General features: G+C 41.6%; 1 protein-coding gene across 8 annotated transcripts in view; it reads right to left on the bottom strand.

Annotated features, from left to right (window-relative positions):
- RAP1GAP2 (RAP1 GTPase activating protein 2) overlaps positions 1 to 12,729 on the bottom strand; it is a 325,705-nt gene that overhangs the window by 213,353 nt on the left and 99,623 nt on the right. The gene's annotated exons all lie outside the window — the stretch shown is intronic.

Here is a 12,729-nt window from a genome sequence, read left to right as displayed (position 1 = left end):
TGTCTGGTCTACCGGGGAAGGCTGACAACTCCTGACCTTTTGTGAGCTCACTGAAATACGCTTATTCCAACAGGCCACAGAATGCTGTAGCCATTCTCTTTGGTGAGAAATGTAGAGAGGCTTATTATTTCTCTTGTTATGTTGAATTTTGTCTTTAACCTAAACTTACAAAGATTCGGAGATTTACCTCTGGCATAATTATCTTTAATTGGAGCAGAGCTAATCCTTGTAAATGAATGAAAGAATAAATAATCTAATATAATTTCAGTGGAGTTGAGATTCATGGATACATGACATTAACCCAGCAGATGATAGTTTTTAGTATAGATGGGATGGGATGGGATGGGATGGGATGGAATGGGATAGAATAGAATAGAATAGAATAGAATAGAATAGAATAGAATAGAATAGAATAGAATAGAATTCTTTATTGGCCAAGTGTGACTGGACACACAAGCAATTTGTCTCTGGTGTATAAGCTCTCAGAGTACATACAAACAATAAAGTGATAGGTCATAGGTCATAAAGCATAGTGATAATCAATCATAAGATACAAGCAACAAGTGACAAATCATGTTGCATCATATTATAAATAAATAATATAAATAATATATTATAAATAAATCATATTACTCTACTATCCTACTACAAATGGCAGTTCAGTAGCAATTTCTAAAAGGAGCTGGGGTGGCACCCAAAATTTTGCAAGGCTGCACACATCTCTGGGGTTTCAAGAGGCCCAGCGTTCGCTGCAGGGCAGGCTTGAAATAGTGAGAAGGATTGGCAAAGCAACAGATGTGAATCACTATTAGCCAACGCTAAGACAGGATCATCTTGCCCATCTAGCAGTTCAAAACCATGCAAATGCAAGTAGATAAATAGGTACCTCTTCAGTAGGAATGTAAGAATGTTCCATGTGCCCTGACATATAGTCATTCTGGCCACAAGACAATGGAAGATCTTCAGACAAGGCTGGTTCCCTTGGCTAAAAACAGAGATGAGCACCACCCTCTAGAGCAGACATGTTAAACTCGCAATGTCACGTGACATTGTGCAACATATCGGAACAGTTTTGCTCTTGCCGGCAATGGGTGGGCGTGGCTTCCGGATGATGCGTCCGGCCTCCGGGGTGGCAGTTTGACACCCCTGCTCTAGAGTCAGACAAGAATGGATAAGGGAAGGCTTTACCTTTAAGACTGGATCAAACTAAGGATCAATGCTAAGACTAGATGAGGGGTGACACAATAGCAGTCTTCCCATAGTTGTCACAGAAAAGAGAGGATCAACCTATTGTCCAAAGCACTTGAGGGCAGGACAAGAACTTTCAAAGAGAGCTGCAACTTAGAATTAAGGAGAAATTTCCTAACAGTGAGAACAGTTAACCAGTGGAAGGACTTACTTTCAGAAGTTGTGGGAGCTCCATCACTGGAGGTTTTTAAGAAGAGATTGGCCAGCCATTTATCTGGAATGGTATCGAGTTTCCTGCCTGAGCAGTTGGAAGATCCCTTCCAACTCTGTAATTCTGTTATTCTGTTATTCTATTATTCAGATCAGCTGTGGAACAGGCCGAGCTGTTATAATTGTAAAACTATTGTGTCATGTCTGGTTGGTGCAGAAAATAAAAGGGGAGTGGACAATTTCATGGAGGACTAGGTCAATTTGTTTGCTATCTTGGTTAAACGCCAGCCACCAGATACCATTGGTGGAAGCAGGATTATGTCAGGGGTCTTCAAACTTGGCCCTTTTATGACTTGTGGACTTCAACTCCCAGAATTCCTCAGCCAGCATGCCTGGCTGAGGAATTCTGGGAGTTGAAGTCCACAAGTCATAAAAGGGCCAAGTTTGAAGACCCCTGGATTATGCCATCCCCTTCATGGCCTGATTCAGCTGCAGGCACTCACTCACCCCTCCCCCCCAAAAATCCTCCTGGAATCTCTGCACTTGACCAAAGTGTGCTGTTCAAAAGTAGCAAGACCCTGAACTCAACAACAAGGTTTGACCACAACTGTGCCTACTCATTGGACAGAGCATATAAGGCCCCATAGGAACACTTGGTCTTTGCTAGAAGCACCTTTCCAACATCTGGGCTTATCTATTGTGATGCTTAGAATCTAGTTATTTATGACCTCAGCTTATTGGCTGAGCATATCTCTCCCTTGACCTGGCATTGTAAATCTTCCATTTGACTTGGGACTGATTGACTTGGAAACTTGCCCTGCTCAGCTAAGTTTTATCTTCGTTTGTTGTTTCCTGCTGCCTTATATTTGGGGTTTACAGAAGCAACTCTCCCTCTTATCACTGCATGTGGCTTCTGAAGAGGCATGAAACAAGCCAGGATGTGAACGCTTATCATCCTTTTGACATACTTGCAAACTTCCAGGATATATCTGGTTGACTACCGGGTATATCTATAAAGTGTGGTCCAAAAGGTCAATTTAGCCACAATGGCAGAGCTTTAATTGTACCAACCTAGTCTTCTTCTACATTTTTTAATTCTTATTGTTTTTTCCTTTTTTGTTATAAATCTTAATCCACGGTGTTATTTGAGTACATTGGCATTTGTATAATATCCTTGAAAATTATTTAAGACTGTTGCTGTGTCTGGATCATTTGGAATATTGAAAAAACGAGAAAGAAGATATATTCTGTTCATTACAATTGAGGGTGTCAATATTACAAGCATAGAACTATGCAGCTTTTTCATCCAAGGTTAGCATTGGAAAAAAAAGCACATCTGAATACAACTCCCATCAAAATAATTGTTGTATAAGAGAGGGTCAGTCTTAAGTAATTATTAGAGTCTCCCTTAGACTGTCACTTTCTGTGTTTGTGTTTTCTTCTATGAAGTTGTGGCTGATTCTTGGCCAGGGCTGAGAGTGAATGACTGGACAAGATCACTCACCTGACTTTGCGCCTAAGGTGGAACTAGAACTCACAGTCTCCTGGTTTGTAGCCTGATGCCTTAATCATTACATCAAAGTGGCCCTTTCTATATATTATACATATTAATAAAAGGACAAAATAAGTGAACATAGCAAATGGAACAAGAATTAATTACCAAAAGGAAATAAAGAGGGAAAGGAAAATAATTATTTTTAAAAAATTATTTTTTTAAGTGCACCTAGAGCAGTGGGTCGGGACCCCATTTGGAATCGAACGACCATTTCACAGGGGTCACCAAGCAACGCAGTCCGCCATTTTTTCCCCTTTTCCTTAGCTGTGCTACTCCCTTTTATTCTATTGGCCTTTGAAAGCCAATAGAATAGACTCTCTTGAATAGAGTCTAATTCTATTGCCTTTCAAAAGCCAATAGGAATTGTCCAGGCTGTCTCTGCCCTGCTGAGCCCGCCAAAAGTCCCATTCTGCAAACGGTGCTGCACCAGTTGAGTAGTCCTCGACTTACGACCGGTTGGGGGTCGCGGCATTAAAAAGGTTGAGAACCACTGACCTAGAGACACGCTGGCTGGCCACTGTGGTACACAGACTATAGGGCCTAAGACAGTCTTAGGCTTTTCTGATGCTCTTTAAAAAAAAATTAAAAAAAATCTTACAATCTTTCTAAAAATTTCTGAAACCCCCCCCCCAACACTGATTTACAATTATTCCAAAGCAAAAGAAGAAAAAGAAATTTTGACCTGATTGCAATTATGATACCATTTGCTGTTTTATGTATAGCTATATCAGGATCTAAGCGTGGGCAAGATCTAGAAACATATTGTCATTCTTCAAAAGAATATATGCAATATTCAATTTAGACAGATGAAAAAAATCCCTTTCTGATCAAACCACATTTAGTGAACAGAGACTATAATTTCTAATTTGTTGAGACTCTAGAAAGAGTACAGAGAAGAGCAACAATTAGGAGACTGGAGGCTAAAACATATAAGGAACGGTTGCTGGAATTGGGTATATCTAGTTTAATGAAGAGAAGAGCGGGGGGGGGGGGACATGATAGCAGTGTTCCAATATTTCAGGGGCTGCCACATAGAAGAGGGAGTCAAGCTATTCTCCAAAGCATCTGAAGGCAAAATAAGAAGGAAGGGATGGAAACTAAACAAAGAGAGAAGCAACCTAGAACTAAGGAGAAACTTCCTGACAGTTACAGTAGAACAATTAACCAGTGGAACAACCTGCCTCCAGAAGCTGTGAATGCTCCAACACTGGAAGTCTTTAAGAAGAGATTGGACAACCATTTGTCTGAAATGGTATAGGGTTTCCTGCCTGAGTAGGAGATTGGACTAGATGATCTCCAAGGTCCCTTCCAACTGTAATTATTATGGATCATCGCACAGTCAGCCAGATGTTCAGACTGGATTTGGCATTTTGTCTACCTATCGAGTCCTTACCCAGGACCTGGGATAGGCAGATGTGGATGTTTGATGGTATTATAGATATTGTTGCAGGATGGAAGCAGTTCCTAGTAAGGCCGCTGCAATTGACTAATAGTGAATTTGTCAATGCCAATGGTGTTCAAGTGGTGCTCCAGTTGTTTTGGGATTGCACCCAAGGCGCCTATTACTATTGGTACTACCCTTGCTTGCTTTGCCACAGTCTTTCTATTTCTATTTGTAGGTCTTTGTATTTTGTTATCTTCTCCAGTTCTTTCTCGTCTATTCTGCTGTCTCCAGGCACGGCCACGTCCACTATCCAGACTTTTTTGTCTTTCTTATCGACAATTGTTAAGTCTGGGGTGTTATGTTGCAGGTGCTTATCTGTTTGAATTCTGAAGTCCCAGAGCAGTTTAATTTTATCATTTTCTATGACTTTCTCTATTTTATGATCCCACCAGTTTTTGCTTACAGCAAATGATATTTTTTGCAGATCTTCCAATGCACCATTGTTGCTACTTTGTCATGCCGCTGCTTGTAGTCAGTCTGTGCAATCTTCTTGCAACAGCTTACAGGTGGTCCACTGTTTCTTCAGCTTCTTTGCATAGGCGGCACTTACTGTCTGTTGCTGTCTTCTCAATTTTGACTTTATATGCATTTGTCCTTAAGGCTTGGTCTTGTGCAGCCAGAATTAGTCCCTCAGTCTCTTTCTTCAACTTTCCTGCTCTTAGCCATTGCCAGGTCTTGTTATTATCTGCTTTCCCAGCTATTTTTTTAATGTACTGGCTATATAGTACTTTGTTGTTGTTGTTGTTGTTGTTGTTATTCATATATATATTAGAGACGCCACTATAGCTTCTTAGAAATAAGCATCTGCTGTGGAGCAATGCAAGCAGTCCTCAAGTTACAATAGTTCATTTAGTGACTGTTTAAAGTTACAATGGCACTGAAAAAAGTGACTTATGACCATTTGTCACATTTACGACCATAGCAAGGTCACGTGAGCAAAATTCAGACGCTTGGCAATTGGCTCACATCTACAACAGTTGCAGTGTCATAAATATATTGCAGTGGGCTCATGTGATTCCCTTTCGCGACCTATTGACAAACAAAGACAGCGGGGAAGCAAGATTCGCTTAACAATTGTGTTACTAACCTAACAATTGCAGCGATTCACTTAACAATTCTGGTAAGAAAGGGCGTAAAATGAGACAAAGCTCACTTAGCAACAAAAATGTTAGGCTCAATTATGGTCGTACGTTGAGGACTACCTGTACTCCTTGCCGAATAGAAAAACCTATTCTGAAATTAATCAGGAATGAGTTCATACGCTTTCAAACTTCCCCTAACATTAAAAAAGGATGCCGATGGGGTTTATTTCTTTTTTGCCTGCAGGTGTCTGTGTGAAGGGTCTGTATGAGATCTCTACCAATGAATTTTTTAAATAATGTTCTAGGTCAGGGGTAGGCAACCTCGGCTCTTTTATGACTCATGGACTTCAAGCTGTGCTGACTCAGGAATTCTGGGAGTTGAAGTCCATGAGTCATAAAAGAGCCGAGGTTGCCTACCCCTGTTCTAGGTTCACCCAGCTAGCACGTTAGGTCCCTTTAAAAAAAAAAAAAAAAATTGAACCTACACAGATTCTTGCAACCTGAAGCTTAAGTTTTTCCAAGTTTTGCAAAATGATTGTGACAACAGCACCCTCTTGTGTTTTCTGAAGGTATCTAACAAGATACAGACCATAATAAAAGAAAGAAGGGGGGGAAATTTTTTTGGACAACACAACACTGTTAAGTCCTCGACTTACAACCACAATTGAGCCCAAAATTTCTGTTACTAAGCAAGACAGTTATTGAATTTTGCCCCATTTTATGACCTTTCTTGCCACAGTTGTTAAGTAAATCACTGCAATTAAGTACAGGCAGTCCTTGACTTATACAACGATTTGTTTAGACACTAATCGAAGTTACAAAGGCACTAAAAAGGTGACTTGTGACCATTTTTCACACTTATGACTGTCGCAGCATCCCCATGGTCACTAGAATAGAATAGAATAGAATAGAATAGAATAGAATAGAATAGAATAGAATAGAATAGAATAGAATAGAATAGAATAGAACTGGAATGGACTTGTGGACTTCAACCTGGCTGAGGAATTCTGGGAGTTGAAGTCCACAAGTCATAAAAGGGCCAAGTTTGAAGACCCCTGTGATAGATCAATGAGTGATTACAAAGTTTTCAAGCTTATCATTATGGTAACTAGCCTACAACTGGAATTTATGAAGGTCATTATGTTATGAAATTGGTGGCCTTCCAGATGCTCCTAATTAAACTTCTTCCATTCTTCTTTTATAGGTGGACTTACTGGAGCTGGGGTTCAGCAACTTCTCAGAACAATAGTTGTCCTTGGAGAGGTCAAAGAACAAAGGAAAGAAAAAAGGAGAAGCAGAAAATACATTTCCTTTCTTTGGATGGGAAATCTCTCTCTTTCATACCAGCAGGTTAAATGGTAACATCACTTGGTGACATTTTTAATGCAAAGCTAATACATTTCATTTCAGCTGGCTTGCAAATATCTTACTAACAGTTTTCTAAAGTGAAAGTTGTCAGGCATTTGGGTGCGTTGGTGAATGGAGTGGACATACCCTAGAAATCAGAAGGTATTCTGCTCGATGCTGGTGAGGAATTTAAAACATTAAAAAGTTACTTTTTAGATCTGAAGTCTGACTGTGCAGATAGTCATAAAGGGGGGCTATCCTCATAGTTGAAGATGATCCAGGTCTCTTAAAGAGATTCTTTCTTTTCTTTCCTTTTTGCTTTCTTTTTCTTTCTTTCCTTTTCTTTCTCTTCCTCTCTTTTCCCTTTCTTTCTTTTTCTTTCTTTCTTTCTTTACTTTCTTTCTCTCCATTTTTTCTCTTGTTTTTCTTTCTGTTTCTACTTTTTCTTTTTTCTACTTTCCTTTCCATCTCTTTCTTTCTTTCCTACTTTCCATCTCTTTCTTTCCATTCTCTCTCTCTCTCTCTCTCTCTCTCTCTCTCTCTCTCTCTCTCTCTCTCTCTCCAGCCAAGGATGTCCATAGGATATGGTTAAAAAAGCAAAGATGGCATTTAATAGTTTGGTAGAAGTTCTGCTTGTTTTTCTTTTTAATCTCCTTCACATAGCTCATTCACAATCCAGTACAGAGAGGAAAGTAAAACTGAGAAACTCCTCCTAAGGGTTGGAACTGCTTCTGGGTGGGGCCTGTGGTGAATGTAGTTAAAACCCAGCCCAAGTCAAAGGGTGGAGTATGAAAGAGTGGTTTGTCTGTGTCTCTTTAGGCAGTTTTATTTTATATACATTCTTCCGGAAGCTACACCACTTCCACTTCCCCTTGTTGTTCTCATGGTTTTGACGGTATTTTGCTCAGCAGAATCACTGCTGCCAGGATTTTGAATGGACATCAACATTTTTATTCAAAAAAGTGTTGTTATGCTTTTAAATACTCGTATTACTGTTAACGTTCAAAGGAATTTGCAGTCAATGTAAATTTCGCTTCTACAGCTTGAAGGTTGATGATGGTCAGTACCGATCTTTCCATCCTAATCCCCCCCACCAGCCTTGTACAAGTTCCATCTACTGAGCCAAGTTTAAGTTTTGATATTAAATTACTGTTCCAGCAGAGGGCAGCACTAGCCCACCTTGCTTGAGATTAAAAAGATGAAGTATGATCTAAGTTCAATAATATTATATATTATTAGTCTGAATGCAGGTATTCCTCGACTTACGATCAAAATTGAACCGAAAATTTCTGTTCCTAAGCAAGACAGTTGTTAAGTGAGTTTTGCCCCCTTTTATGACCTTTCACACCATAGTTGTTAAGTGAATATTGCATCCAGTTTTGGTCACCACAACATGAAAAAGATGTTGAGACTCTGGAAAGAGTGCAGAGAAGCGCAACAAGAGTGATTAGGGGGCTGGAGGCTAAAACATATGAAGAACAGATATAGGAATTGATTTACAACAGTTCATTTAGTGACCATTCAAAGTTATGACCATTTTTCATGCCTACAACCTTTGTAGCATCCCCATGATCATGTGATCAAAATTCAGATGCTTGGCAATTGGTTCATACTTATGACTGTTGCTATGTCTCAAGGTCATTTGATCCCCTATTGCAGGGGTCTTCAAACTTGGCCCTTTTATGACTTGTGAACTTCAACTCCCAGAATTTCTCAGCCATGCGCGCTGGCTCAGGAATTCTGGAAGTTGAAGTACCCCTGGTATAGGGTCTCCTGCTTGAGCAGGGGGTTAGACTAGAAGATCTCCAAACTCCCTTCCATTATTCTATGTTCAATGAATCACTGCAGTTGTTAAGTTAGTAACATGGTTGTTAAGTGAATCTGGCTTCCCCACTGAATTTGCTTGTCAGAAATTCACAAAAGTTCGCATGACCCCGGAATATTACAACTGTCCATAAATACCTGCCAAGCATCCAAATTTTGATCACGTGACTACAGGGATGCTGTAAACAGTCATAAGTGTGACAAATGGTCATAACTCCTTTTTTTCAGTTCTGCTGTAATTTTGAACAGCCATTACATGTGTGTTGTAAGTCAAGGACTTCCTGTATTATTGGAAAAATTAGGAGCTTAAAAGTAGCTGGGAAATAAATAAATAAATAAAGTAAATAAATAAATAAATAAATAAATAAGGAAGACTCCAGAGGCAAAACACTTTTATGTAACACTTTCAACATGGACCTGGCCTTGAAGTTTCTAGAAATTTGAAACAGAAGCGCCTTTCCCGATTAACATTTTTTTTATTAAAAGGCCAAACTTTTGATAGCTCACTTAATCAGGTACATGGAGTGGCTAAACTGGTGTTTATCAACTTTGGCAGCTTGAAGATCTGTAGACTTCGATTCCCAGAATTCCCCAGCCAGCCATGCTGGCTGGGGAATTCTGGGAGTCGAAATCCACAGTTCTTCAAGCTGCCAAGATTGTCCCAAAGGTGCTTTTTCAAAAGGCAACTGGACTTTGTTTTTCCTTGAAGACATTTCACTTCTCATCTAAGAAGCTGTTTCCATTCTGACTGGTCTGAAGTCAGAACTGAAGAAGCTTCTTGGATGAGAAGTGAAATGTCTTCAAGGAAAAACAAAGTCCAGTTGCCTTTTGAAAAAGCTCTGGGACAACCATGACCTGGATGACTGAGAATCTCCACAGACATTCAGCCAAGGTTGAGAAACAGTGGATTATACTGACACAGGATTTAAGCTATGATAAAGCAGAGAAAAGAGAAGGAAAATCAGAACATGGTTTGTTTTCAAGATGCAGGCTGTATGTGAGACAGTTTCCTGTCAATTAACACCTCCAATGTGTTAAAATTCCATTCTGTTTGTTATGGCCTTCAGAGTCAGCCTGAAAGCTTTTGATGTATGTAGGTTCAACAATATCTGCCTCAACTGATTGTAAAGTTTCTTATTTCCAAAATAACTACTTTGCTGAGCTTTCAAAGAAGCTATTTTGGAAACAAAAAACATGTCTCAGCTAATGATGCTGTTCAAGTCCCACTTTCCAAAAACAGTCCCTTTAAACTTTGCTGCAGAACATCCTGGAAGCTTGAAATATTGTGATATGACAGGTTGTCCTCGACTTACAATCACAACGGAGTCCAAAAATTTGTGTTGTTAAATGAGGCAGTTAAGTCCATTTTGCGCCATTTTACAACCTGCCTTGCCACAGTTGTTAAGTGAATCATTGCAGTTGTTAAGTTAGTAACCCGGTTGTTAAGTGAGTCGGGCTTCCCCATTGACTTTGCTCGTCAGAAAGTTGCAAAGGGGGATCACATGACCCCGAGACGCTGCGACTGTCCTAAATATGAGTCAGTGGCCAAGGGTCTGAATTGTGATCAGGTGACCCTGGGGATGCTGCAACATTTGCAAGTGTGAAAAATGGTCAAAAGCCACTTTTTTCAATGCCATTGTAACTTTGAACTGTTGTAAGTCGAGGACCATCTGTACTTTGTTTGGTGTCCTAATGTCAAAACTGTATCCATTCATTCCTTTGCACAATGTTTCTCCTACATTGAGAATCCAGAGGGCACTGCCGGCAGATGATGTCAGAGAAAGAGCATCTGAAGATGCCTTTTGTGTAAAATTGTTGAGGCCTGTGATGATGTCAGTGTGGGGACACAGTAGACACTGAGCAGGTTGCAAGGTCCGTTGCAACTAGGAGTTGAGCTCAACTCAAGGAAGAATTTTATTTACCAGTGTAGCAGCAGTATTTATGACAGTTGTACTGTGGGGTGGGGGCATCTGATCACCATTTATAACCTTCCCAGCTGGCTTCTGACAAGCAAAGTCACTGGGGGAAGCCAGATTCACTTAACAACTGCCTGATTCATTTAACAACTGCCTGATTCGCTTCACAACTGTAGCAAAAAAAAATTGCAAAATGGGGCAAAACTCATTTAACAACTGCCTTGCTTAAAAATGAAAATATTGGGCTCAGTTGTGCTTGTAAATTGGGGACTACCTATAGATAAACAAGGTTTAAAGTTTTTAAGAAGAGACTAGACAGCCATTTGTCTGAAATGGTATAGGGCAGTGATGGCGAAACTTTTAGAGACCAAGTGCCCAAAAACTGGCCCCACCCCTGCTCCACCTCCCCACCCGCCCCCGCTCTGCCCCATCCCCCACCCCGTCTGCCCACTCACTGCCTCCAGAGCCCACCGCAGATCGCCCAGGAAGCCCAGCAGCGCCATGGCGGCCACACCCTCTGCCCGTGTCCTGCAGCATCAACTGCATGATGGGGTGTGAGGGCAGAGTCTTGTCTACGCTGCCTGGCTTCCATGTCCTTGGCTGCGCTGCTCCATGTGGGCCATGCACGAGGGCAACTCTCCTTCAGGGGGCTGCTGGAGAAGAGGGGGTCGTGGGGGGAGGCAAGGCTGGGGCAATGGCATGTGTGCCAGAGAGAGGGCTCCGAGTGCCGCCTCTGGCACCCGTGCCATAGGTTCACCATCATTGGTATAGGGTTTCTTGCCTGAGCGCGGGACTGGAGTAGATCAGGGGTGTCAAACTGCCAGCCTGCAGGCCAGACACGTCATCCAGAAGCCACGCCCACCCCATTGCCGGCAATGGCAAACCGTCCCAATACATTGCGCGACGTCATGTGACGTCGCGAGTTTAACATGTCTGGACTAGATTACCTCCAAGGTCCCTTCTAATTCTCTTATTCTGATCTTTCAAATGCAGCCATGTCATTTTCCATGACAGTCTTATGCAAGTAGCTTGCCACTGTCTTCATGCAAGATGTTGGATTTCCCAGTCTAGTCTGCGGACCTGGGATTTCCTAATGACGTCTCATCCAAGAACTCACCAGGTCTGTTTGATATTAATTAGGGTCTGCCTTTCTACTTGTAGGCTTTTAAGAAGAGACTGGAAAGCCACTTGTCTGAAACGGTATAGGGCAGGGGTTTTCAAACTTGGCCCTTTGATGATGTGTGGACTTCAACTCCCAGAATTCCTCAGCCAGGCACGCTAGCTGAGGAATTCTGGGAGTTGAAGTCCCGAGTCATAAAAAGGCCAGGTTTGAAGACCCCCAGTATAGGGTCTCCTGATTGAGCAGTGGATTGGACTAGAAGACCTCCAAGGTTCCCCCCTTCCAACTCTTACTCTGTTAAAGAATTGGCTTTCAAAACTGCTCTCCAAGAAAAACAGAACCTGGGTGTGAAATGATCTTTCTGAAATTATTTTGCAAGTGCACCAAGATGGGGGGGGGGAGCGGTGAACAGAGGCATCCTCAGAAGAGGTCAAGCTAAGGAAGACAGCCCCACCCCCACAGTGATGCAAGCTCTGCCCCTTTTGTTCTGTGCATTGTGACATCACAGAGCTCTACAAAAGGGGCGGGGTTTGAACAGCAAGGGCGTGACCTTGCTTCTCTCATTCATATTAGCGAAGCATCTGATCCTGCTGTCTCCTGTTTCTCAGTGTACAACCTCACTTCAACCAATCTGCAGCTTTCCAGCGTTCCCAGCCAGCAGTCTTTTTCCCCATCGAGGGGGCTTCTCCTTTTAGTGGGGGGTGTCTCATAAAGAACAAAAATACAGGCAACTTGAGAGACATCGTAGTGATGGAAAGAAATCTGTTGGGAAAAAACCATAACAGAAAGCAACGGCTAGCCCTCCCAAGTATCAGAGAAAGTCAAAAAGACCTCTATAGAGGAGAAATCCGAAAGATGCTGACAACAATCCACAAAAACAGAAAGGTAACCTTTGAAGAACTAGTAATAAACAAACCCTCCCTGCATGCTGAGTGCCAGACCCACCACTCTACCCACTAGGCCTCTCTGCCTTGAAGACTGCATCTCCGGCTTTCTTGACACTAGAACGCCAAAACAGTTTCTATTTAAACCAAAACAATACT

The sequence above is a fragment of the Crotalus tigris genome, unplaced genomic scaffold (assembly GCF_016545835.1).
Source record: "Crotalus tigris isolate CLP2741 ecotype Arizona unplaced genomic scaffold, ASM1654583v1 scf7180000017550.10884619, whole genome shotgun sequence".
In the NCBI taxonomy this organism is placed as follows: Eukaryota; Metazoa; Chordata; class Lepidosauria; order Squamata; family Viperidae; genus Crotalus; species Crotalus tigris.
The sequence above is the reverse complement of the archived record's forward strand: the minus strand, read 5'-3'. Positions and strand labels throughout refer to the sequence as shown.